The following is a 26,778-nucleotide window of genomic DNA, read 5'->3' on the forward strand; positions in this document are numbered from 1 at the left end:
GAATATACATATATTTTTACTAAAGAGGCAAAAAATATATTGATCTTCAAATATTTTAACATATGGCACATGCATTTCAAAATCGACACAACTCGAACAAGTTTGGAAGTTTACAAAAAAATTATTAACCAAACACATAATGTTTAAGGAAACAGTATGCAAAAAGACAAGAAGGACAGCAGACAATGGTTAAATATTATTTCTGCAATTTTCCACTCCTTGTCCGCGACATCTCTCGTTCATGATTTTGATGGTTTTCTAGAGCAAGACTGAATTATTTTAAGTTGCAATACTTTGTAATACATGTGCGATATAGTAAAAGACGAATAAATGCTAGACAGAACATTTTAACTAAATGTACTGATCGCATTTTTAAGATTATCTTCGCTAACCCCGACGATGAAATCGGTCGGTTAATCAAATTGCGCTAAGAGGACAAATGCACGTTATGTATTTTCGTGGTGTAGAAAAGAAAGAACATTTCGGGTTGCAAATTACATCGTGTGCTAGAAACAAGAGAAAATTTGTTGACGATTTTAAGCGTAAATTATTTTTCAGTTGGATGATCTATTTTATCGTTTCGAAATATTTTTCGTTTGGTTTTGCTCTTATACTTTCTCTCTTGTTTTCTCTCACTCCCATTCGGTTCTCTCTTTCTCTTCTATACGTTGCTATCCATCGCGCTATTAACATTGACTACATAATATAATATTTCAATATACCTCTAGATAGTAACATATTTATCTAAGATATTTCACTAAGCAAACGCTTCGCTTACGTGTGCCGAATCGCGGTGGAGGAAAATACATACTTGGGTTCGTCTCTTTAAGGGTCGTTCCACAAGCGTCGTCGCGGTTTGCGTCATCGATGGTCATTCTCGGCCTCGAATCGCATGGAACGATTGCATCTTGCGTAAGGACTACGATCGATCAGTTCAACTCAATATTCGAAAGCTTAAAAATGTTACTAGAGATGAGCCTTTTGCATGTCAAACTGATCAACTTTCCCACAACTTCACTTTTTATGAAATTCACAACTTCATTGCCGAGATAAATAATTACATAGTATCCAATATCTTAAAAAATAAAAAATATTTTATTTTCATCAATATATTTATCTGGCCAAACATATATCGAAGTAATGTTTTAAAAATAATGTTTATAGTCGGGATTTTTCTATGCATTTCATCCATAGAGTTGATCAGCATGAGTCAAATGATGAAACAAACGTTTCTTTATTGCAGAGTAATATCTAAACCTTTGTGGTATGAAATACGTATTACGGATATTTATAAAGATATAGATATCTTTAAATTCATTTCTCACTTGTTTGTTAAGTCACTCAGTGAATTTAAACTGTTTTCAATATACTATATTCAAATTTATATAATTTATATAAAGATGTAATATAACTACGAAAAGCATATAAAAAAGCATATAATTACAGTTGTGGAAACTTACCCCTGATATTTATTACTTGAAAATAAAATTGTATAATAAAAGATTGTGAATGATAGAGTTCAATGAACAACCATCAGTATAAATATTTTAGATATCTCTAAATGTTTATAAATGTGTAAGAATGTTTGAAATTACATAAATGTTTTGCTGCTATTTTATACGACTTTAGTCTAATATTAAGTTGTGCTTTTTAGGAACATATTTTTACTCTTGATATTTTCAGTAAGTCTTTCAAACCATTTATTAGTTATGTAATATAATAATTCAACATATCTTTTTACATATGGCAGTTAAATATTAAAGGAGGATGTAACATTAATATGAAAAGAAATGAAGTTATAAAGACAAGGAAGGAATAAAAGATAATGATATATATATCGCAGATAAAACACATGCAACAAATTGCATAAATATCTGTAAATAACATTGTAAATTGAACATTTACAACACACATACCACAAAGATTTAACCGGAAATTAAGCACTACATTTTTTTTCAATTGTGAAGTTATAACGAAGCTTGAATTACATCTTGACAAAATTAAATTAGAATATTTTTGTTAGAATTGCCGACATGTTAATGTTGTGTTTGATAGTCCTGCATTGCAATGACGCGATATTCAATCCAACGAATCAAAATTCTACATTCAGTGGACGGATATACGAGCTAGAATTTCGTGTAGTTTTCGTCTAATTTTTGGTGCGGAGTTTACAGCGTTCGGAAACATTTCTTTCAATAGGAACGCTTTTTTCGTGGTTTGTAGTTCAGACTTCATCGCCGAAGAAAACTTCTCGACCGAGCATAAAGCGCAACGTTTGCGATATTGGTATTCTACGAACGAACACGTTTATCCTGTGAAATCTGTACAGGTAGAATCATCTTAACACTGGAATCTAGAATGTCTTGCACATTATCTATGCATAACTAGTGTGGAAATATTTTCTATAATTAATTTTATTTTTAAATCGGTCGTGACATTCTTCTTTAATGCTATAGCAATTCTTTAATGCTATTACGCAGTACGATATCTTACTTGTAGACATTCCTAACGTGTATGAACTTAATACAGAAGCATCATTTTATTTTAAAATAATGCGGTTGTGTACTTGAAATTATCAATAATGAGATTTGATATTTAAAAATGTTAATCAAAAAATTTAAATTCAATAGAAATCGGTTGTTTGTAATTTTAGAACATTAAAACTTCATTTTTGATATAAAGTACAGTAGAAATTCGACTGAAATTGGACATTTCAAAATCCTACAAGTATATTCTTGGTAAAATTCTTAAAAAACATCTACAATACAATCGTAACAAAATTTTATGTTTAGTTGAAAAATACAACTTTCTTGTATGTCGTTTTAAAGAATCTAAAATATATTTGAAAATTATTAGTCTGAAAGTGTTAATTTCCAATTTCAAAATATAAAACCAAGTTTACTGTTTGTAAGGTGATATACGAAATGCTATTAGACGAGATGAGAAAAATAATTTAGGGGTATTTGGCGGTAGGTTATAATGAACTTTATTACAACTTTATGCACATTCTGGATCCCAATGTCAAACTGCTTTCACTGATGTTCTCCATTTCTTTCACGAGGCTCATTGTATACGCCACTGTAACCGAAACGTGCGTTCCTCCCATTAAACAGTAACTGTTTCTCAGTCACACGTATCGTTTTCTCGATAAGATTAGCTCCTCCCGTAATTACTTTATGAACACTTACGATTAGCTTCGTACATATTTACGCCAGTAGGTGAAGCTCGTTTTTCGCTGTTCTCCCTCAGAAGAAGGAAACCGGTGCCATCGGTGACTCTCGAGTATAGTAACACCGAAACGTCGACTGACTCTTCCATTTTGTACATACGTATTGCACTTAGTAAATGGCAGTTTTATATTACATATTACACATAATATATAATCGAATGAAGAATCCTTGGACACGTCGCCTATTGATGTTAATCACGTAATTTAAGTAATAATTAAATAGCTTATTTTCAATCACGAAATTCATGTTCGTTGACCGTTCCTTTAGATTTTTATATTTTTGTCTGCATAAACAAATCTTGTAGAAAATAATCTCAGATTCGAATTTCTAACAATATCAATCAATGGGTAGAAGTTACGGTAAGGTTCTGTATTTACATCGAAAAAAAGTGAGACGTTATTGGTAATACAAGAAAGAAGTCATTCGACTTCAATAACCTGCAATATTCAAAATGTAAAATTGTTATATAATATCCATTCTATAACAATATATACAACAAAATAAAAAGTTTATCGATTGGTTTTTGTACTAATGATGCAATCATAATTAATTCAAGTAAACTGAAGACACTTTTATCGGTTGATGTTCGTTGCTAATGTATGGTTTAAAATCAATTTGTATTTTTTTGCCGCAATATAACAAAAATTATTCGTATGAAACAAACTATTTAATATTATAATTTTTATTCATTATATTCCAGATATATGGTTACAAATAATTTAATTTCAGTTACTAACTTAAAGAACATCAAATTTTCTAATTATTGAAAAATAATAAATATTCCATGTACGACGATTGTTTACTATATTATAACCAACTCATAATCATCTAAAAAATAAAACATTTTTGAACTACCTGATTGCTTAAAATTGGTTAATGAAATTCTGAGTAAAAATAAAAAATAACTAATAGACAAACACGGATTTTATTCTTTTTAACTATAACATCCAATCCAATTGCTTTATAATGAATAAATCTGAACTTAAAATGATATAAGCATGGTTACGAGCATAAACTCAAAGTAGCAAAAATTATTGATCAGTCGTCGTTAGTGGTTTACCTCGTTTGTCACCCAGCCCCATAGCAAACGTGTTTTTCAGTCGAACGGGGTCTGCTATTGGTTTTATACATACACGCAAAGGTTACCCTAGACTTAATCATATTTGTTGATAAAATTGACTTTCTTCTTCACTACAGTACTCGAGATACTCTTAACATGTAGCCACCATGTACTTTACAGACTTTGAAAGCTATTTAATAGCGATCTTCGATGTTTCGAAGATCTGCTCTTGTATCGTTTGATCGTCGGACGATTAAAGTCTACTAAATTCACCTAAGCTCTTCAATAGTAAAAGACACTGATCTCGACTCACGCACTTCTTTTTAACCAGCCTACAAGATTATCGCAATCCTCGAGGAACATCGTACAGGACCCTTTAATTCGTCGGGCTGATACTGTCAAAAAATGCATACATTTCGGATGACAGTGATGGAAATGTATCTTAAACAAGTAACGTTGATACGATCGATAGGAATCCCCTTACGAATTATACGATTAAGGTTATTCGATCAAATATGCTCGATTTTCGAAGTACTCGTACATCTTCGTATCGTTTACACTGATTTCTAGGAAAATTTGTTTAATATTTTACTAAAAGCATAAAATGCCCGTCTGTGAAGAACAGCGCCGGTGTATGATACTGTCAGTCCCGTTTATTTAAATAGCACATCGATTTAACAATTACAGTTTTGCAGACAAAAGAAAATACAAAACAAAAAAGAAATAGAAAAGATGAAAGAAACGAAAAGGAAACGTTCACCTATCGAAAAGCACCAACGTGTTATCCATTCTGTTCCTCTATTGTAAGATGACGCGACAAATTTAAAAGAAGCCACGCAGAATAAGCTTTCGTCGTCGTGTCAATTTCGATTCCTAACCATCTGACTAAAAACTTTATCCTTCTTTTAGACATATCTACTTGTAGCATTTTACTTAACGTTAATTGTACCTATATCTTATACATAACCTATGTACTTATCTCTTTGCCTATATATTTATATATATATAGGCAAAGGTTATATATATATATATATATATATATATATATATATATAATTATACACGTAATTATATATATTTTTTCCTTTTGTATACTATACATAACATTAGCAAACGTACAATATTCTATAGAATATGTTCAATATATTTTTATCCTTGTATAATATCATATACATGTATGATGTGTTCTATATATATATATATATATATATATATATATATATATATATATATATATATATATATATATATATATATATATATATATATATATAACATTATATATATAATTACTGTTATATATATAAATATCATACATATATATCGCAACATAGAATTCGTAGCGATATCCGCGCACAGTTTCTCTTAAATATTTTAGTTACATATACAATAATATTGTGTGTCCTTCGTTTTCTCATATCCATGTATCATTGTATATTTATATTTACTTATTTTTATATAATATACTTATATCTATATTTATTTATATATGTATAATATGCGCCTTCGTGCACATGAGGTTACTTCTATAGGGAAAGAGATCGTGTACGTACGGCGAAACGTCGGCAAAGACGTCTTGTCCATTCGTCGCTCATTTTATTATCTTAGCTGTCCGTCATTTTTCCCTTTTTTCCTTTCGGTTCTTACTTATTTGGAGCCACGCAAACGAATTATGAGTAATTTTGCATGTCATCGTGATGAGACAAATAAACAAGAAATAAAAGAAAAACCGCAAAAAAGTAGAAAATGTGCAAGTGAATTTTTCGTTTACTCTGTTAAACTGGCCCAACGTGGCATATTATTCGCCGTTCGCGGATTCTACCGTTCGTCGCGGATTCGCAAAAATAAACTGGCGAACGGGAATCACGATCCAACGGCACGTATATATTATATATATACGAACTATACATATACACGAACACAAAAGAAAAGTAACGAAATCTCGTGGATTTGTCCATAGCGCCGATTTGTCTGCCGTGGGACGATTATGTGTAATGTCTATGCGTATTACGGGCTATCGAGAGATCCGAGACGGAAGTCGAACGCCTTTGTGAGTTGCCGCTAGTTCGCAGCATGCGTGTGTAGCGTCGAACGGAGGAGCACGCGACGATCTTCGTGCCACGTGACATGAGTTGCAGGTTGCAGGCGCAGGTTCTCCTGGTCGTGCACACGCACTCGCGCGGAAGTCACGAGGAAGGAAACAAGAAGGATCTGGAGAAGCTGATCGGAATACTCCAGCGATCGAGAGAAGTCGACGGGATGTTGCTTGTTCACCGATAGCTCGAAGGGTGAAAAATTCCGGAAATCGTGCCGATTCGCGCGAAAGAATTTATCGTAGGCCAAGCTCTTCATTTTGATGCATACTTTTTGAAATAAAAAGATAGACTTCCAGAATATAAATGATCTTTCTCTCTCTTTCTTAGAAGATACGTATACATATGTGTCATGGAATTCGTGCTGGAATATTTTATTTGATATAAGTTTATCCTGAATAACAAATTTTGAGGTCACATTATACAGAAGCATTCACATTATACAAAAACATTGTGAGGCGAAGAGATTTTGAGCAAGTGAAGCAATTCTATTTTCAAAAGAAGTTAAAAAGAAAATAATGAATTCAGATGCATTGATTAAATTCTAGAAATTGTCAGCTAGCAATAGTTTTAATTGCGAAATGTTTCTTTAGATTTAGTTTGTCTCAATCAATGATCAATTTTTGAGTAAATTAGAGTGTGCTCGCAAATATAGAATTTAAAGTTTCAAACCGTAGATCTATGCTGATTCAATCTTCAAGCATAAGAAGAATTCCATCGACTCAACTTCCGGTTACATTTTCCTCACTGAAATGTAATCGTTTTCCACCTATGCTACATCCTCCAATGACGTCATGATTACGTTTCTCATCACCACAAAACATTAAACTCTAACTATCGCATGGAAAATGTAACAGAAAACAGGAAAACCTTACGTATTTTTTTAATGAGAGGGTCATAAGAACGATTAAAAGTATTTTATCGTTATTCAAACGCTAGAACGAAGAAATATCTCGGATCTAGGATTGCGAATCGGCAAAATCTCATGCTATTTGATGTTTGGAGTCTCGAATTTCTTGCTATGTTTCATTTCCACCTAATCGTTGCATGAAATAGTGGCAACGAAACGACATTGCCTGCTCCCCGATGTTGATCGCATTTATGGCGTTCTTTTCGCACCACAGTTGCACAGGCGTAAATCGGCATCTTTGAAGTACGTTTGTTGGTATGGTACATATCTTGGTTGTGGTCCGGTATAATTATTTCTACATCTTATCACAAGTACTCGTCGATCCTCCAGCTCGTCCTCGACACATGGGATTTCTGTAACAAAAGAAAATGATGATGCGTTAATTTTTTTTTGTTATGTACATTCTTATGTACAGTGGCGCACTAAAGCAATTAAACATTTATAGAAACATTTTATGAATATACTACGCGTATTATACAAAATATTTCGAAACTTCATAGTTATTGAAATATGTAAGACTATTATAATTATATTGATAAAATTTGAAACATATTTGAAAATGTACATAACGTAGGATATTTATTGTACTTGCATTTTATAGAGTTACAAAAGTATTTAGGCAATCAATTATCCATTACATTAATAATCCTCAATATTCAGTGCAGGTAAAATATTTGGTTTACGATTATTATCTAAAATAATTTTATCTAACCAATGTGTCTATATTCAAATAATTTTATCTGATGAATACGCGAACATTATAGTTTTTATCGTCTATTATAGTAATCATATTGAAAGAGACCTGGTATTCTGTGAAATAATATCTAGAATGACTTCATTTGTGTAATTTCCGCTTATGATTGTACTAATTATACTTAATCATATTATAAATAGGTTCTCAATTATAGAGGGGAAAATAAATAAATATGTATCTATAATATACATTACAGTATTGTCACAGTAAATATGATATACAGATAACAAGACGTTCAGATAAGGAGTATTCAAATAATAGAGGTTCTACAGTAATTGTTATATAATATTATAAATATGGACTACAAGATTAGAGAATTCGATATAATAGTTATTATAGAACACCACTTACTGAAACGGAATTTTAGTTAGTATCTGATTAAATGAATTCCTGCCGACTACATCCATTTATTTGAACGTGAGTTCCTATTATATAAATGAAAATAGTACAGAGAATCAATAACTATTATATGAATTGCTAGTTCCGCAATAGTTTCAATTAAATGGAGTCATATTCTAATAATGATTTCGAAGATAATAATTTATTACGTGAAATATAGGATAGATAAATATTGAGCCAAAGCAGGAAAAAAAATGTTATGACTCACTTTGGTATCATTAAATAACAACAATTATTACAATAGTACAGTTATTTATTTTAGAATCAGTCAAAGTAACTAAATTAATTGAGACCGTCTCACAAATACTACGGGAATTTTGGATTGGTAAAATGTGTGTTACGACCGTTCGCGGAGAGACGCGGTCGCGAGGAAAACGCGTCAGCGAGAGGCGTAACTTCTCGCTACGATTCGGTGAATCGACGCCGCGAAGTAGTCGTTCCCCTGTTTCGTTTAGGATAACAGAGGTAGTTGATTTGAATATGACACAGTAGTAAGTTATATTTCACCGTTTATTCCACAACTTATAACGAGGATAGTTACACTGGTGCGTATGTACGAGATGAGTGAGTGACTGAGTGATCTGCGGGTGTGTATACCCGCTCGAAGGATGTTGACCGTTCGAAGGATGCAAAAACAGTACTCTTGGAAGACGATGCTGTCTCGGAGGAGAGCGAAGGATGAGTGTTTTTAGCGCACGGGATCATCGGATTCGTTGGTGCCGATGTTATTTAGGAGAGTGAGGGAATAGGCTTCGTTTTAATTGGTTAAACGAAGGGTCTTAACCGCCCTCGAGAGAAAGTGGTTAGTGGGAGGAAAGTTGCAGCGTACGTGACAAAAACTGACTTTCCCTTGTTAAGCCGTGGTAGACAATAGTCTCTAGAAATTCCTCCGGACCAGATGTTTGTTTCGTTTGAAGGACCTTTTCTAGGAAATCTATGTGATTTATGGAAGGTCCTTGAAATCATGGAAGATACGCTGCGAATATCCGAAGACATCTGGTTGCCATATTGCCAGCGGTGTGTGGCCTCGGCTAGGTAGTGTTACGCGACGTAACAATGTGATTCGATAAAATTAGTTAAATAATCTTTAATAACAGTGGGTACATTCTGTTTATAATTATTTCTAAATATTTTGACACTTGTACGTGACAGTTTCTTTCGTATCTAATCTAACCTTATATGTGTGAAAGCAATATGTTTCTAACATGTTTATTGCGAATTATCAACTGAATAGCAACCGGTCACGTCCAACCGATCGGTTGATATCGCGAACCTTGAATGAATTAACGCTCAAGGTGGAGGAGGTTTAATATATAGAGTGCTAGGGTAGTTTGGCACTTTATTTGCACTTGTTGTATACAAGCAGAGTTGGATGTTTTGATCACGATCGTCGTAAGATCTTGTTGAGACTGAAGAAGATGTAATTTTTCTCAATATGTTATGTTATGTAATTGTTCTCATTATGTTTGTCCCAATATGTTATTGATACTTCCCCCAACCGCTGAGTCTCCGTCGTACATCGTCCTTTCCGTCCCTGACTTTTCACAGGTTCACCTGTACTCTCGGGGGTGCATATCCTTCGGTATTACCAGGGTTTTTTTTAAACCCTGCGTCATCAGGTTAATCGCTCGGGAAGGCAGGCAATTCGGAGTTTCCCAAAAAACAGAGGTGTTGCCCGAGTCATAAATGGACGGCTACTCCAAATCCCGAACAATGTTTTATGTGTAAAAATGTACACGCATGTACTCAAATGCAAAAGATATAAAATATCAAAAGTAAGAGACATATTATTACATTTGGAAAATAAAACATTCTCTTATTTGAATTACGATCCTTTACTTATATTTGAAAAATCATGAATTTGTATATATAATTGTAGTATGATCATGATTATTGATAAAAATCAAATTAATTTATATTAACGGTAATTTTATATAAAAGTAAAAATTCATAATTCTTGTCATTTTCTCTTGAAGTGTATACTTTTAAAATGTTTTATTTTATGAAAATAATGGATTTCTTATTTCTAGTGTAATAATTTTCCTATTTCTCTTATTTCTTTCATTTGATATCGAGAGTTTAGCTAATGATAAACTTTAAAAAATTATTCGTCAGCAAATTTATTTTTACTTCTCTTAAATCGCCGAAATACTCGTATTTGAAGTAGGTCTATAATTAGACAACTTCAAATCGATTAAGAGTACCACTTGAATAAATATACATAGTTTGTCAACTTTTGGCGCGAAATTATCAAAGAAATCTAAACTCGGACGATTTTAGAAAAATAAATGCTGCAATGATGATAAATACGTTAAAAATAGGTACTCCATTTTAAAATGAACTCGATTTACAACTGTAAACGGTAACAAGCATATCTCATGGAAAACTTCTTGGTCGTTTATTTCAACCAATACAAGGATATCGATTAGGGAGTACAAAGTAAGATAAACAGCAAAATATACAGGGTGCATCACCTAACTCGAGTACCTTACATATTTCACTTATTATTAATGATAAGAAAAAATGTTAGACGAAGGCATTATTTGATTTAGAAGGGCAAATATGATATTAATCATAAAATTTTTCTCAATATCAAATTTGTCCAGATTACAAAGTCATTAATGTCTTTCTAAATGGGGCTATATATGTTTATTATCATGGCGTCATAGCTGAGATTAAGACCAATCCAAAAACCTATAATATCATGGCATTCATATGAGCACGAAAAATTCAGAGATGTTCGACAATAGCTAATAGGTATCGGCGAATAATACCATGATTATGATAGAGAAATTAATGAAAAAAAACTCATTTCAACAAGTGTGCAAAATGGTGACCATCTAATTCAATATATTTCTGTGAAAGATTAATATACGATCTTTGGCCATTCCTATAAATTACTGACGAATATTAGCAAACGCACTTCTAATGTTGTGGAAATATCATGATAAACTGTTTCGTCAACTATATTCCACGGAGAGAAGTGTAGGTGCGTGAGATCAAACAAACACGCAGGCTATCGGAGTTGTATAAAGGCCGATCTAACGTCGAGGAAACTTTTCTTCTATTGAACATCATTTTGAACTTTGTTGAAGTAAATTTTTCTTTACTGATCTCTCTATTACAGTTATTTTATTATTTGCAGCTATTATCAAACATTTCTAAATTTTTTGCATTTATGGTCACGTGAATGTCATGGTATTATAGGTCACTGAATTAGTCTTACCTCTTACCTCAACTAAGACATCGACGAATTTGAAGTATCGAAAAATATGACCTTGAGAATAATTTCATGATTGCCAACATATATGCTCCTCGAAATCAAGTAATGTTTTTCCTCGTTTATCCTCGTTTTTCCTTGTTCGACATTTTTTTGTATTATCAATGATAAATGAGGTATTTAACATGTTTAAGCAAGCAATTACGATTATTACAATATAAAAAGCTGTTATTCGATAATAATGCTATATCGGCCATATATTTATATGAACTCTTTTTCTTATTTCGGTACGCTAAATTCGTCCCAGTTATACCTGTGGCGGATCGGTATCAACAGGACGCTGACAGGTCGAGGCATCAACGCGGCGCAACACCTCCCGGGCGATCCGCTGGTACCAACCGCCAACACTAGAGGGCTACGACGACAACGAGTCTGTCTGTCTAACTCGCTAGCGGTCGAATATACGAGCGATTGATACAAATACCGCACCTAGCAAGACTCCCTCTACGTCTAAGGCAGGGACTACCGGGCATAGCCTTACTGACGAGTCCACCGGTAGTCCCGGGACGAAACGCACTCTCTCTCTCTTTTCATCCGCCACATTGGTGACCCCGACGTGAGTGAAAGTTAAAGAGGTGACTGTGATAGTGATACTGAGACTCTCTAAATGCCGCGAAACTGCTGTACGATGGAAAATACCGACGGGATTGCGAACAGTGCACGAGTTTATCAAATAATTAATATGCCTCTGCTGCAGCCCTCGGAGGTCACGGCGTAGTTTACGCTTCTGGAAATACAGTTCGAGGACATGGATCTTACGGACAACAAGCGAAAGTTCGTGACCCTCGCCAGGTGCCTCGGCGGTCGTTACATGTCGCATATCGAGGACGTGAGGAGGAGGATACCAGAGGCGAACAATACGATAAGTTAAAAAACACAATCATTCGAGAGTTGGCTGATACAGCCAGCACGAAGTCACGCAAACTGCTGACTTTCGAAGAGATGGGCGATCAAAAGCCGTCCCAATTCCATCAATACCTGAGAAGACTAGCCGGTCCCTCCATGCCGGACGAATTCCTCCTCACACTCTGAAGGGAGCGACTCCCGGAATATATAGACACCGCCCTGGCCGCGGTGGACGAAACGGACGTAGAAAAGTTGACGCGAGCAGCCGATCGAATTTACGAGACACACTCGTTGAGAAGACAGAGGGTCGCCGTTATCGAGACAGAGAGAACGGGAGGCGAACGGCGAGATCGCCCCTCAGAATCGGCAGACAGACTCGTTGTCGTCGTAGCCCTCTAGTGTTGGCGGTTGGTACCAGCGGATCACCCGGGAGGTGTTGCGCCGCGTTGATGCCTCGACCTGTCAGCGTCCTGTTGATACCGATCCGCCACATACCTATCCCTTATATTTAAGGAAACATCCCAATGAACATAGATTTTTTCAAATATTTTTACGACAGAATGTATAATTTGCCTTTTCTTCCATGAAAATTAACTGAAGAAGCAATTATTAACATATGTATTTTTCCTTTCCTTTAGAATTGTACATATATTTTCTATTTTCTTAACAACATGTATAATGATTTTTTTACTGTAAATAATGTGTCGGAAGCTATTCTGCATCACAAGTCAGAGAAAACTCAGATTGCTATCAACATAGAGTTTAGTCGCTCCTGAGACTTTTCCATATTTTGTTGAGGTTTATGCTTTAATAAATGCTTTCTTGAAATTTTTGAGAAATTGAGCATTCATTATAACAAGACATATTTAGTTTCTGCTAATTAAAAGAATGGATCACGAAAAAGCTGTCTATTATATCTCAATTATTTTATTCATCGAATTATTTTATTCTTTGCTTGTTGTTACGTAAAAGGAAATTCCGAAAAATTGTTCACACTTCTGTATGTTAAGTTGTATTAAGCGATATCTTCGTTGTTACTTTCAAATTTGTTCAAAATTGCAAAAAATGCAATTTGAGAAAAGTTGAAAGAAAAATGGAGAGGAAAAATTTCAAAATATTTTATTTCTATGACTATGAGGTAAGTGTCGATATTAATCCAAAGTCTAAGAAAAAGTTTTGTTCCGTCGTTAATAATAAGCTACAGATCAACGTATGCTCCAACAAAATTCGTATTCTGAACTTGCTTATTCTTGACATCAGAAACTGACATTCTTGCTGAAATCCATTTTGCTAAGAGCAAAATCTTTCTTTTCTGGATATATCGATCTTGTTTAATCACAAAGTAGTGCTGACATGAAAAATGGTATCGCAAATTGATTCAGAAGGAGAAGTGGAAACTATATACTATCGAAATGGTAGAAAATTGTTCTAATACGAATAAAAATAAAAACTTGATAGGGAACACTTGAATTATACATTTAAATAAACATGTAGAAGTTGATTTCATAGATTAGATTCAATAACTTGTTAGTAAGATAAATAGAAAAATAACATGTAATTAATAAAGCTCTTTAAAATATATCTTCGTGAAAATACACTATCGCATAAAACTCTGGGCATTTATCATATCTTTTTCAAAATCTAAGTAAATTTAAATAATTGTAGAATTCACATCTTATATGACAAGGAAAGTAGCTGATGTATAACATGGTAATGTATTAAAAATTTTACTTATACATCATTTAGAATTCATAATTTATATCGAATATTAAAGTTTCGCTAAAAACGGGAAATACTTTAAAACGCAAGTACATATTGTAGGAGAAAGAGGAACTGTTTAAATACTTCTATAAATGAATTTATAATTTTTAATAACCCAATGAACATGGTCTTTTTATATAAAATACTTTTACATTGAACTGAATTTATACAAATTACTTTCTAAGTAAATACAATTATCAGCAAAAGTTTTTCAAATTATGAACCCGATTATACGAATAAAGCAAAAATTCTCCAAAATTGTTTAACAACTAGTGCATAAAATACAAACACATTAACTATTCACCGCACGTATATATGTAGATCTAATCAAACAAACAATGCATATACGAGAGAATCGTGCAGGACTGACTGGCATACAGTACTTCTGACTTTTTTCACTAAATATTAGCACCTCTATTTGAATAAACAAATGAATATGACGATTCTGTGTAACATGTTTCGAAGTCATATCGTTTATTCCATTGTTTTTGCTGTTCTGACACGTTAAATGTATAGTTTGATATTTCGAGTTATTTAAAAGTTATTTTCTAGAACTGATATTTTGTTTCACAGGTAAGTAAAAGATTCTAATCTATTAAGTATAATTATCAGTTCCAGTTTGCAATTTTCTTTGTATATTATATACATTATGATCTAAAAATGTTTTCAAATGTTTGTCGGCCAGTATCGACCATCCAACTGCCATCAAGTATAGACTAAATATTTTTTATCTGTAAGTTCAATCTATTGGTAACTGAAATTAAATTAAAAGATGTTCATTTAATCTTCTACCTTTTCCCACAGAAAAATCTCCGAAATTCCAAAACAGAAAGAAGGAAAATGGACAGAAGAAGGCATGAATGCGGCTTTGAAGCTACTTCTCGAAAATAAGATGATCCAGAAACAAACCGTTAAGGCTTTCAATATTTCAAAAACGATGAATGTGATGGCTGGGCACACATTCGAATGTATAGATTAAGAAAATATTAATTATTTTACTTGTGATATATGTAAAAATAAAATTTGAATAAAGATGTATATCCTAAGCTGTAAATGTTTCTTTTTTAACATTATTAATCATTTAGGTCGAAAAATCTACTACTTAAAATTAAAATGTCAATCTTTATTATTTAATTTCACAAAATTAATTGCCATTAATTTACATAATTAAATAATTAAATTACATAATTCCACATAATTAAGTTGCATTTGTACTACAAACTCATTTTTAAAATTTTGATATTCACCGACCAGTCCAAGACGTAACAGAAAAACTTACAGCGCTCGGTACTGCACGATTCTCCCCTAGTACTTAAAAGAAAATTAAAATCCCTTAAACACTCCACATGATCTTCAAACATGTTCATTTTCTCAAAAGCTCTTATAGCATTTCGCAATGTAGCCCTCTGTCAAAGACGTCTACTTCTACCTATTCCTTACCAAATCTAATGGATCATCCGATTCGCTCGCGTATTGCATGTTACAGTCGACGACAAAAGAACGATGGGAAAGTTGTCGAAATAGATGCAGCGTGTACGATCGACGAGCAGCTTCGTTTAGCGAGAAGCTGATGGACTGACGATGGAAGCAGGGTGGGAAGAACGAGCAGCAGTAGCAGCAGCAAGCAGCAGCCAGGAAAGGGAGACGAGACTCCGCTCGCGTTGCTGTCGTCGTCGTCGTCGACGTCCTAGCCGTGATTTACATGCAGCCCGGAGGCCGTTGTCGCGGTGGCTTTTACCGTTCTCTCCAGCTCTCTGCTCTTCCAGCTTTTAGTCGCCGGCTCCGTTCCTATGTGTGCATCGAACAGTTGTACGTACACGCAAGCAGGCTCTCTGGACACCTCCGCGAATCGTTGAATCCAGGAATTGGGTTTCGCGTTGGCGCGTCATTATGTTGTTTATGAGCACGGGAACGTAGCGAGACAGCGAAGAAAAAGTGTCCACGGACGCACCGGGCAATATTTACCGGTCAAGCGACACAGCACCAAACCCGCGTTTCAGGATTTTTCCAACAGGACGAGTTTTATACGGCCGGCTGATCCACTTTGCTTTCGAACCACGACCAATCGCCGCGCCGCTTTGGCAGGCTACCAATGAAGAACTCGTCATGTGTGTGTTTCAGTTGTTGGAACCTAACTTACGATTTTTCCTCCTTTCGTTTACCTTCCTTCCTTTCTTTTTGAAATTTTACTTTTCCATCACCTTTTATCTTCGCCATTCTTTACGGTTTCATCTTCACGGTGTCTCTTCGTCGAACGTTTTGGTATTCGTTTCCTTTTTTTTTCTTTTGTTTTATTCGAATAGACACGAAGGAGTACAAGAAGACCCTATAAAAACCCCATAACGCGAGATGTACACAATCTCATAAAAATATTTGAACGCTTCTAGACACTTTTTATGAATGTATCATGTGCATTATGTGAAACCATTTTGAAATTACATTAACACATTAGCACACGATTATCATAATTGCATTGATAAAGTTTTAAAAAGGTTTGAAAATTTATATAGAAATTACAAGATATATTGTACAAGTACACATTGCCCAGAAGTTACAAAAGTATTTGAACAGTCGATTATCCATTACGTTAATAAACATATTTAACATTTATTGTATGTTTAAAATGGCTATTCATGGTACATACTAATTTTTATTAAATATATGTCTACAATAAATATCTTGTAATTTCTATATATATTTTCGAATTAGTTTCAAATTTTACCAATGATAGTCGTGTCTCATCGTAGTGCTAATGAAGTTGCAAAATGTTTTATAAAATACAGGGTGCGTTATGGGAAACAGACGATTTTCAAATGAACGTTACGAAGCAGACAGTGGGGGTAGATGCTTGAGTAGGAGGGTATTTAACGCGTTAGGCAATATCACTTCATTTGCTATCATGTCGCTGTGGACATTAGAGCATGAATGTTTGTATACGGTAGTTTCGTAAAAAGCGATAAGTCGGTTATTGAAACTCTTTCGTCGGCGTTTCAATATTGGGCGTCATGGGAACATTTCAAGTCACAATATCATCTCAAGGTGGGTAACATCTTTTCGAACAAGAGGAACAGTAATGAAAAAGAAACCACCTGGACTTGTCGCAAACTGCAAGAACTCTGGAGAACGTGGGAAGAGTGAGAGAAGCCATCATACGGAGTCCAACTTGTTCTGCTCGGCGACATGCTGCTGAATTAGGAATGAGCGAAAGCACAGTAAGGCGAATGCTACACAAAGATATGGGACTCCATCCTTACAAAACGATGGTCGTTTAGAAGTTAAACGAAGGGAATTTTGACAACGTTCAGTTTCCGCCGAGCTAATGCTCGAAAAATTATTGAAGAACGTGAGGACGCAACCATCATGATGAGTGATGAAGCACATTTCACATTCAGTAAAGAAACAGAATTTCCAATACTGGGCTCCACAAAATCCTTGTGAAACACCGTTGCATAACCCGAAGGTGGCGGTTAGATGTGCTATTGGTAAATTTGATATCATTGGCCCGTACTTTTTTGAGGAAAATGGAATCACCGCGACTGTAAACTCAGTTTGATACATCAATATGATCAACAATTTCTTGAAATCGGAACTATGGAGAGGAAGGATTAACAGACAATATGTGTAGTTTCACAAGATGGGACCACCGCTCATAATCAGGTTCCTTGGTCTCCTCGGTCACCTGATTTTTCAGTGTGTAACTTTTTTCTGTGAGATTACCTCAAGTCACGCGTATACGAAGGAAAACCACAAACATTAGGAGAACTGAAGGACGCCATTTGCCAGCAACTAGGGATGATAAACGAAGAACTGTTGGGGAAGTAGCAGCGAACCTCCCGGAGCGAATATAAAGTTGCATTCACTAAAATAGTCACCACTTAAGTGATATAATTTTTCGTACATAAATTCATCGTCTTTTTCCTCTGCAATCTTCATTTCCTTAAAAAGCATTTCATCCCCACTGTTATTTCTCAAATAGTGCCACACAAGGGCAGTAGGAATTTTTTTATCTCGTTATACAAGTATCCTATTGTAGGTGCAGGTATAGTAGGTCGTTCTCGTGACTGGGCTAACGAGAGCATGCGAGTTTTCATGAAGAAGCACAACACGATGAAAACGACGAGATACGCGCCGAGTGGTCTTGAAACTTGCGCAGCAGGTGAAAGGTAAAGGACTGGATTGCGTGGTGAGAAGCATTACAAACGATTACTCCTGTTTCTGCTGTTAACTCCCATGCATGCGGCATAATGCGTTATTAAACAGCTGTTTCGGGGAGTCTAATGGGAAGCTCGCGCAAATTGCTCGTTTGAATCGCGGATGCCTTTTGGTTATTCGTCTCTTGTCGTTCTTTTACGGAATAAATTGTATGGGCGTTGTAAACGGGTTTTTATTGTCGATATTAACGTGTCTAGTTGAATGACTTATGTTGTATTTAACATGATTTATTCCCCGAGAAAAGCTTATTGTAGTATTTGTTTCAGTTTGAATTCAAAAAATAGAATTGATATATTTTACTTCTTCATATTCAATATTGCATACATGCAATATTGTACTTTTCTAAGTCATTAATTAGACGATTTATTAGTTAATAAGTCTTAAACGATAAATATATTTGTATATGATAAATTGGTTTTCAATTTTGATATATTATTTCTTCTTTACAAAACTATCCGAAAAAATATGTTTCTATTATTAATAATTAATAAAAAGTAATTTTTATATACGAGAAATTACACAAAAAGGCACTAGTTAATCAATTTTTGTGTAGTAACTTACATTTGCGTAATTTTAGTATCATAAAACGGTCGAGAACTATTTCATTCGCGTATTACATTGTTCAGCAAGCTTCAATCTATTAAATGCTTTTCTGTGATAAAAAGATCTTAAATGTGTGTAATTTATGTTAAGTAATAACTATAATTATGTTGGCTCCTTTTTGGTGTATGTAAAGTATTACATATAGTATAATATAACTTGTTAAATTTATTTTCAACTTTGTTTATTATTTATATATTCTTAAGTTCTGTTATAGATTGCTTAAATTCGTGCTTTTATTACATTTTGTACACATAACTTCCTTTTCTATTTTAAATGTTAAATGTTCAAATGTTTATTATTTTTAAGAAACTCTATTTTACATACTTGATTCACCAAAGAACAAGACCAGTTTTCATTTGTCGAATGATAAAACCCATTTTATTAAATAGTATATATTATAAATTATTCATTCAAAAACAAGTATACAATTAGTTTTTAAACACTCAAAAAATTTTAAACCATACAGTATACAATCGCGTTAAATTAACCTATTAAAATTATTATTCCCGGTAACAATATTATTCACTAAATCTCATTCGATTCTTTTTATAAAACTTCACACAATGTCATATAGTATTTTTGTATTTCAATAATATACTAATTATACTGCACTACATTGAATATACAATTACAACAATGCTAAAAAATAACAAAGACAGTAACAGAAAATACAGTCCTTTTACTATCTCACAACGTTAATTTCACTAAATACAGATATGTCTCGTAATTTGCATTGAATGAGTGAAAACTCAGTTAAAAGTTATTCTTGTATCATCACACTCAAGTTCCAAATCTTGGAGCACGTGCAGAAATCGTACGAACCATCTACATAAATTTCATATATCATGGATTTATCATTAGTATAACTCTTCCAAAGCCGTTGACATCCCCTTGGTCCTACTTCGTAATTTTATGCTCGCGTTCCTTCCCCAGGCGCAAGCCAGTTTTATTCCCATCGCAGACTTTGAGTAGCGTCATTCAGGGTATTTGGGCGAAGAAACGAGAAACGACGGAGAAAACCAGAGGACAAATAGAAACAAAGAGCAGAAAGTGAAAGGAATGGGTCACGACTTCGTTGAGATTTTGTGTCGAACCACTTTTCTGCTTGTTGAATTTGAGTCATTTGCCGACAATATAATTATGACCTTTAACTATCAAAGAGAATGACGGGGACAATTGTTGGATGTAGATTGAGCGTCTTAACGGTAATGAATGAATTGCTAGGATTTAAGATTACTAAATTTACGTGCATGAACATTATTTTTCTACTTCCAATGGTATTAACGTTGGGGTTATAGTATGTATTACTCTCAATTTTATATTTTGTTAGTATATCAATTTCCTAAATTCCAATTTTCTCATAGTCCAATCTTTCAATTTCTAATTCTCCCTTAATTCAGATCCTAATTTTTCTCACTTAACTTTACAATTAGTATTCGATTTTTACGTTCTGAATTTTCCTATCATTCAATCATTCAATTCTTAGTTTTTCCAAAACACAACTTTCCAATCCTACAATTTTCAATTTACGTAAATCTTGAGTTTCTAATTTTTTCATTTTTTACAATCCATTTCGAAAATAAGTCATTGTAAATTTCATTTCTCACACAATTTCACCTATATAAACTATATGTAAAAATAGTGCATTAATTTTTTTACATTTTTGTAATCAATTTGTGTGATCAATATATTATTAACTGAACGAATTACTCTTGAAGTTATTCCTAAAAACTATGAATATTGTTCGGATTATCACAGTGATTTTAAGCTTATAAAACATGCTCGTAAAATAAAACATACAGACATTCGGTCTGTCCTTTCTATTTTACATTCAATTAAATGTATACACGTGGAGTTATAATTTATGCTTGAAATTGTTGTAATTGAATAGAAGGAAGATAAAGTATACGTGATATCATTTATAAAATGTTCGTGATAATTAATTCGTTAATTGCTTATGGTATAATATTATCTCTTAAATTTACTTGATTTACTTAAGTAGTTTTCATTTAATATGTTGCATTTGCTATGACATGTATTTAAATTACTCATGAAAATGCAATATGAATTTTACTTTTAAAAAATTTATTTTTGTTTTTATGGTTCAATGTTGATTAAGCATTATTCCCCAGAGACTACTGCCAACTCTGCTAGTTTCAAATGATTGCATTTTTAACATAATAAATATTTTATTCTTATCATAGTTTGAACAGTTTCATCTACAATTGACAATTGTTGAATATGTATTTTCGACTATCTATCAAAGAGTCCTATAAATCCGAATAAAAAGAATAACTCTCTAAACTAGTTATTCATCTCGATTAAAAACAGAAACTTCAAAGTCGACGAACCTACACAAGATTCAACAGAACGTATCGAGAGGATGCACGGACAAATATATTTCACGCTTAGAAATTCGATACAGATGAATTTAGATAGCAAAAGAGAAAAGAAGAAAATGGGGGTGGTAACTCTGTTAGCACTTCGCACAGCTAGTCATTCATACATACATACACAAAAGCTTGCGGCACTCTTCGCTCGGGGAATGAAAGATCGGACGTCGATGGTAAAACGTGCTTGCCTGGACTTGCTAATGGATTCCGCACTCTGATTTCACCTTCTTTTCTTTTTTCCCTTTTTTATCTTCTTCCTTTTTTATTTCGTGGTTCCTCTTAAATTCATGTACTTTCCATGCCTTTGTTCAGGTGCGCATACTTGGCGTTCTCGTGGAAAGCTATATACATAATTGAAGGACCTCTAGCGAACCCTTTAACTTCCAACCTTTGCTACACCGCACCGAGAAAACCCGCTTATTGTGTATTTTATAACCGAACGTATTCGACCCTATTAAATTTGCGAACAATTAAGCGGCCGTTTGAAAAAGGAATCGATATTTCCCCTTTAGTCGTTCTGTTCTACGAAAAAAGAGAAGAAACGCGGAAATAAATTTAACACTATCCTTCGTTTATCATTTATAATATACAAAAATATCTCTGTAGAGTCCCTTTGATATTGAAGGTGCATTTTTGTATAGGATACATCATTCAAAAGAAATTATTGTTACTTTGTAATTGGTCAAAGAGCACATTTGAAATATTTTGGTATCGATGACGAATAATTGGTTCGGTACTGAGATTACTTTTTAGCTGTATCGCTTGTTTTTGAAGCGATTTGGATAATTTAGTGGAAATAAAAATATTGTAATTTTACTGTTTATAATGCCTCGTGTAGTTGGTATTAACTGCATTTTTAAAAAGAATGCCATGAAAAAGTATGGTATGATATAGAATGAATCCATCGGATTCAACTTGATATATTTTTATGCGTGAAAAAAGATTCTAAATAAAGATAAAGATTCTAATAAATCTGCTTTCTCTTAAAAATAGGATTCTAAATTTAATGCAATTTTTTACACGCTTAATTCTTTGCATTCTGAAAATTGTTGATGCGACCTAACACATTTCTACAGTGAAGTTATTTAAAACTGAAAATTTTCTTTATTTAATCATATATATGTACAGTAACCTTATTGTCTTTTAAATTTTTTATTAGTGGAAGTAGTGCAAAAAAATATTTGTTTGTTATTAATATCAATGAACAGTATTAGTAAAATACGAAGTGTTGAAACAAATCATTAATTTAAAAGTTTTAAGTTTACTAAGATTACGAGATATTGAAACTATAATAAATATTTGAATGATCCTTCGTTGAACCCAAGACACTTTTCCATCCTTTCCTTTTCATTATTAAGTATAAGGATTGTATCCTTTTTTTGAAATATTTTATAACAATATTTTGTAACAAAACACGTTGTTGAATATTTTGATATTTAGGAAACAAAGCTTCTGTTATTCTGCTATTAATTTCCAAGACTAATTATTAGCTTAGTGACTAGTATTATAATATTAATATTAGAATAGAATCGAATAATCATTAAACATTAAGATCATCATTAAACACGATACTTTAAAACAATAAAAAATACAAATATTTATGTAACATAAAATAAGTCAATCGTGATTTAAATAAATTTAAAATCAATCGTAACTTCAAATAAATTTTCATAAATACGTCCATAAACTAGCTGCCATTCCGATAATATCTAAGTTGTTAACTCCTTTTATGATGTAATTCGCGTGCAGAATATTGGTCATCTTCGAACAATATATTTTTATCCATTCTTTCGATTAAGTAAGAAAGGCAATTCCATCCAACAACCTTCTTGTAATATCTCAAAGCAATTAACTGTCTTTGTATTTAGTAGTTAAACGATACGGAAGTATCGTTATTACGTTAATACCTTGGCTCCGCTGCTAATGCAATTTCCAGGTGGCAATTAGTCATTGATACCCTCTTTTTGGAACATTTATCGGATGATTTCTACGACTAATCTTCTTAAATACTGTCATTTAACTGGCATGCTTTATAATTGACAGTTTGCAGTTACAATGAACAAATTATAGGTATATATAGTTCGGGTTGCCATATCATATTTCGCGACAGTGCTTTTTAATCGTCCGGATTCCCGCGCCAGGTCATAATAAACCTTATAATTTTTCTTTAATTTATATCAATTCAACATCAATTCGGAATGAGTTTTGCATCATTTGCAAATAAGTTCGTATTATTAGAGACTTGTAATAATAGCATCAGTGTTTCAGTAAATTACTAGGAAATTATCCCTTTTTCAAAGAAATAAGAAAGCTTTATAAAGTTCCTAATAATTATGATTACAAATAAATATTCAGGACATTGCAAATAATCTTCGTTACTGTTGATTCAGAAATACATAATATTAAGAATGAAATTTAAATATTTACTGTGTGCGTTGACTCAAATATTTAACTTACTCTTGTATTTCACAATGTGTAATTTAAATTACAATTTTATATTTCTAGTTTGTTTTATTTTACAATTTCTTATTATAACAAAATTAATTTTGCTGGTTCTATTACTTACTTTTTCATAAAGCCATAGCAAAATTTCAAATGCTATAACTAATTAACTTTAATTAAAAATTTCAAACTTTGAAACCATTTTCATCCCTTTTGAATATTTCTAACTATTACCATATCGTTTCATTTTTAATTATATCAAATGAAGTAACTAGTTATTTGCTCCTTCTTTTTATAACTGTTTTTAATTATTTATATATATGTATTTACTTTTATTCCCATACTAATACTACAAAAATTTTCGCTTACAATACAAACAATCTTACTTATATCAAGTTATATCAAATATTACTAACATGCGGTTAGAAAAACTAAACGAATCAAAATAAGCAATGTACACTATTGAGAAAGCTAATCACATGTCATTCGATCTTCGTTAACCTACTAACCCATATCAATTAGATATTTCTTATCTATTTCTTAAATTTCTAACTCTAGTTCCGTATCTTAAACATTTATTTAGTATTCACGTCACTGAATTAGTACTAGGTCATTCTATAAGTAATACGATTTTTCTAAGAACTGAAAAAAAAGAATTACATCGATAAAAAGTGCTATTATTCCTTTGATAGGATATTGAAGTTATAGAAATTATTTAATGTGAGTTATTTACTATGCCTTCAAATCTAAGTATTATTGAATTATGTTATTGCCAGTAATTAGACTATTTAAAATCAACGTTAAAAGAAACATTCAATTCCGATGGTAGTTTTGATGGAACATCTAATATTCTCGTTCGTAAAATATATTTATAAAATTAGGTAAATGAGAAACGAGTAATTTTGCGAATGATTAAAAGGCATAGAATTCAAACATTTCTTCAAAATTAAAGGACTTTTAAATGATGACAATAAAAATGTAGAACTAGAATTATAACAATAAAAGAAATATTACATCAATCCATAATTGCACTTTTGTGTGTTTTTTTCAAACCTTTGTGATTAAAAAAAGTCATTTTACGCAGATGAAATTAAAAAATCTACCATTAAAATAACAAAAAGCTATACCTCTTTTTTGTTCTATCACAGTAACAAAAAGTATTTATGAGCTTATGAATTCATTTGATACGTTATCTTTTCTGTCTTAATTTCCTATGAACAATTGTATGCATCAAACAAAATCAATTCATTTAGCAACATCTGAAGAAATGTTATTTCTTATACGCATTCAAAAAAGCCATCTTTTTTTAGCATAAATATGTATTATGATTTTGAACTTTAATACTGAAATATTTGATAAATTAAATATTTATTAAGCATAGAATAGAGAATACGAGTACAAATGGTCACGTAGATCTGTTTGTAAATTATAGTGAATGAGTCTTAAAAACTTATATACAGTAGTTCACATAACCATTTGGGCACTTATTGTAGAAATTTTCTATATATTCTATGTGTTATATAAAACATTTTGAAATTTCATTAGCATTACGATGAGATACATCGTGACTGTATTGTTAAAATTTGAAATCAATCTGGACATATAACATACTATATATGTATATTGGAAGTTACTTGAATTCATATAATAATATAATATATTATTACATATTAGATATAAGCTCGAAAACCTTCCAACCTCCACATCATCCGAGTAATGTTACGAATTTCGGCTCACAAAACGTGATATGATGCCTCCGATAGTGATAAGCCGGTTGATTTCTCGATAAGCAACATTTAATCTCCGTAAGTAAAATACAATAGAGTATTTGGCCACGACGCGACGCAACGAGTTTCATACACAGTCTCCGTACAATATCGCGCGTAGTCCAGTGTTCCGTTGGAGGTTCCAGCATCGAGTTATTAAGCTGGCACCAGCGGCCATGTCCAATACTGGAAAAGTGGTAGAATTTAATTTAAAAAATAGGTTTGTCGGTGGCACCATCGCATAGAGCGCACAGTTTTTTATATTTTTAATTTCCAGCGGAGAACGTCGTTTCTATCTGTCACTGACATACCCTCCTCATCCCTGTTTTGAAATGAACGAAAAAAAGAGAGATAGTGGGAGAGGGGGGAGAGAGAAAGGACATCAGAGCTATTCTGTCGATGTATGATCTGGCCACTGATATATGGCGGTAACGTGAGCAAAAATGCGAGGCCGATTGAATTACATTGAGTTACGTGTCGTTACGCAACGTACCTATGGGCAGAGAGAAGCCTCGGCAAATTTATAGTACGACCTTTTGGTTACGTTTGATTTTGAAAAATCGTCGCCGTTCGAAATTACGATCCCACCCACGCCCCGCGCGTTTTGGCACGTGCGCGTCGACCATATTTATTTGCCCCACGTGTTCTCTCGGGGAACCACTTGCTGTCTCTCTCTTTCTTTCTTATTCTCTTTTTCCACCGTTCGGATCATATAATCTCTCTCTCTCTCTTTCTTTGTCGAACATCGACGCGGTGTTCCCGATTTTCGGATGCCCCCGCTTTCCGGCAAAATATGCGGCCCGTGGAAACGACGCTTTATAATATCATGGCTGACACTTATCGTTATGCATTCTTAAGTGATAAATCTCGAACGAGCCGCGGAAATGTTCGAAATTTCGGAGCGAACGCGCGGTCGTCGCGACGCGGATCTTCGATGGTTGCAACTCGGCCACGCGCTGATCTATATTTGCTCGTGAACGTGTACGTCTCGTGCATTTTCATTTCATCAAAAATACTGATATGTAATTG

At 33.1% G+C, this 26,778-nt stretch overlaps 1 protein-coding gene across 1 annotated transcript in view; it reads right to left on the reverse strand.

Annotated features, from left to right (window-relative positions):
• Positions 1-5,546: 5,546 nt before the first annotated feature.
• Positions 5,547-26,778, reverse strand: part of LOC117237031 (forkhead box protein O) — a 292,486-nt gene continuing 271,254 nt past the window's right edge. Inside the window, exon 8 of the transcript XR_004493931.1 lies at positions 5,547-7,646. The gene's annotated coding sequence lies outside the window, so the exon portion shown is untranslated. The remainder of the gene's footprint in view (positions 7,647-26,778) is intronic.

Source organism: Bombus vosnesenskii, unplaced genomic scaffold (genome assembly GCF_011952255.1).
Source record: "Bombus vosnesenskii isolate JDL3184/JDL3185 unplaced genomic scaffold, Bvos_JDL3184-5_v1.1 scf7180000013355, whole genome shotgun sequence".
NCBI classification, from domain to species: Eukaryota; Metazoa; Arthropoda; class Insecta; order Hymenoptera; family Apidae; genus Bombus; species Bombus vosnesenskii.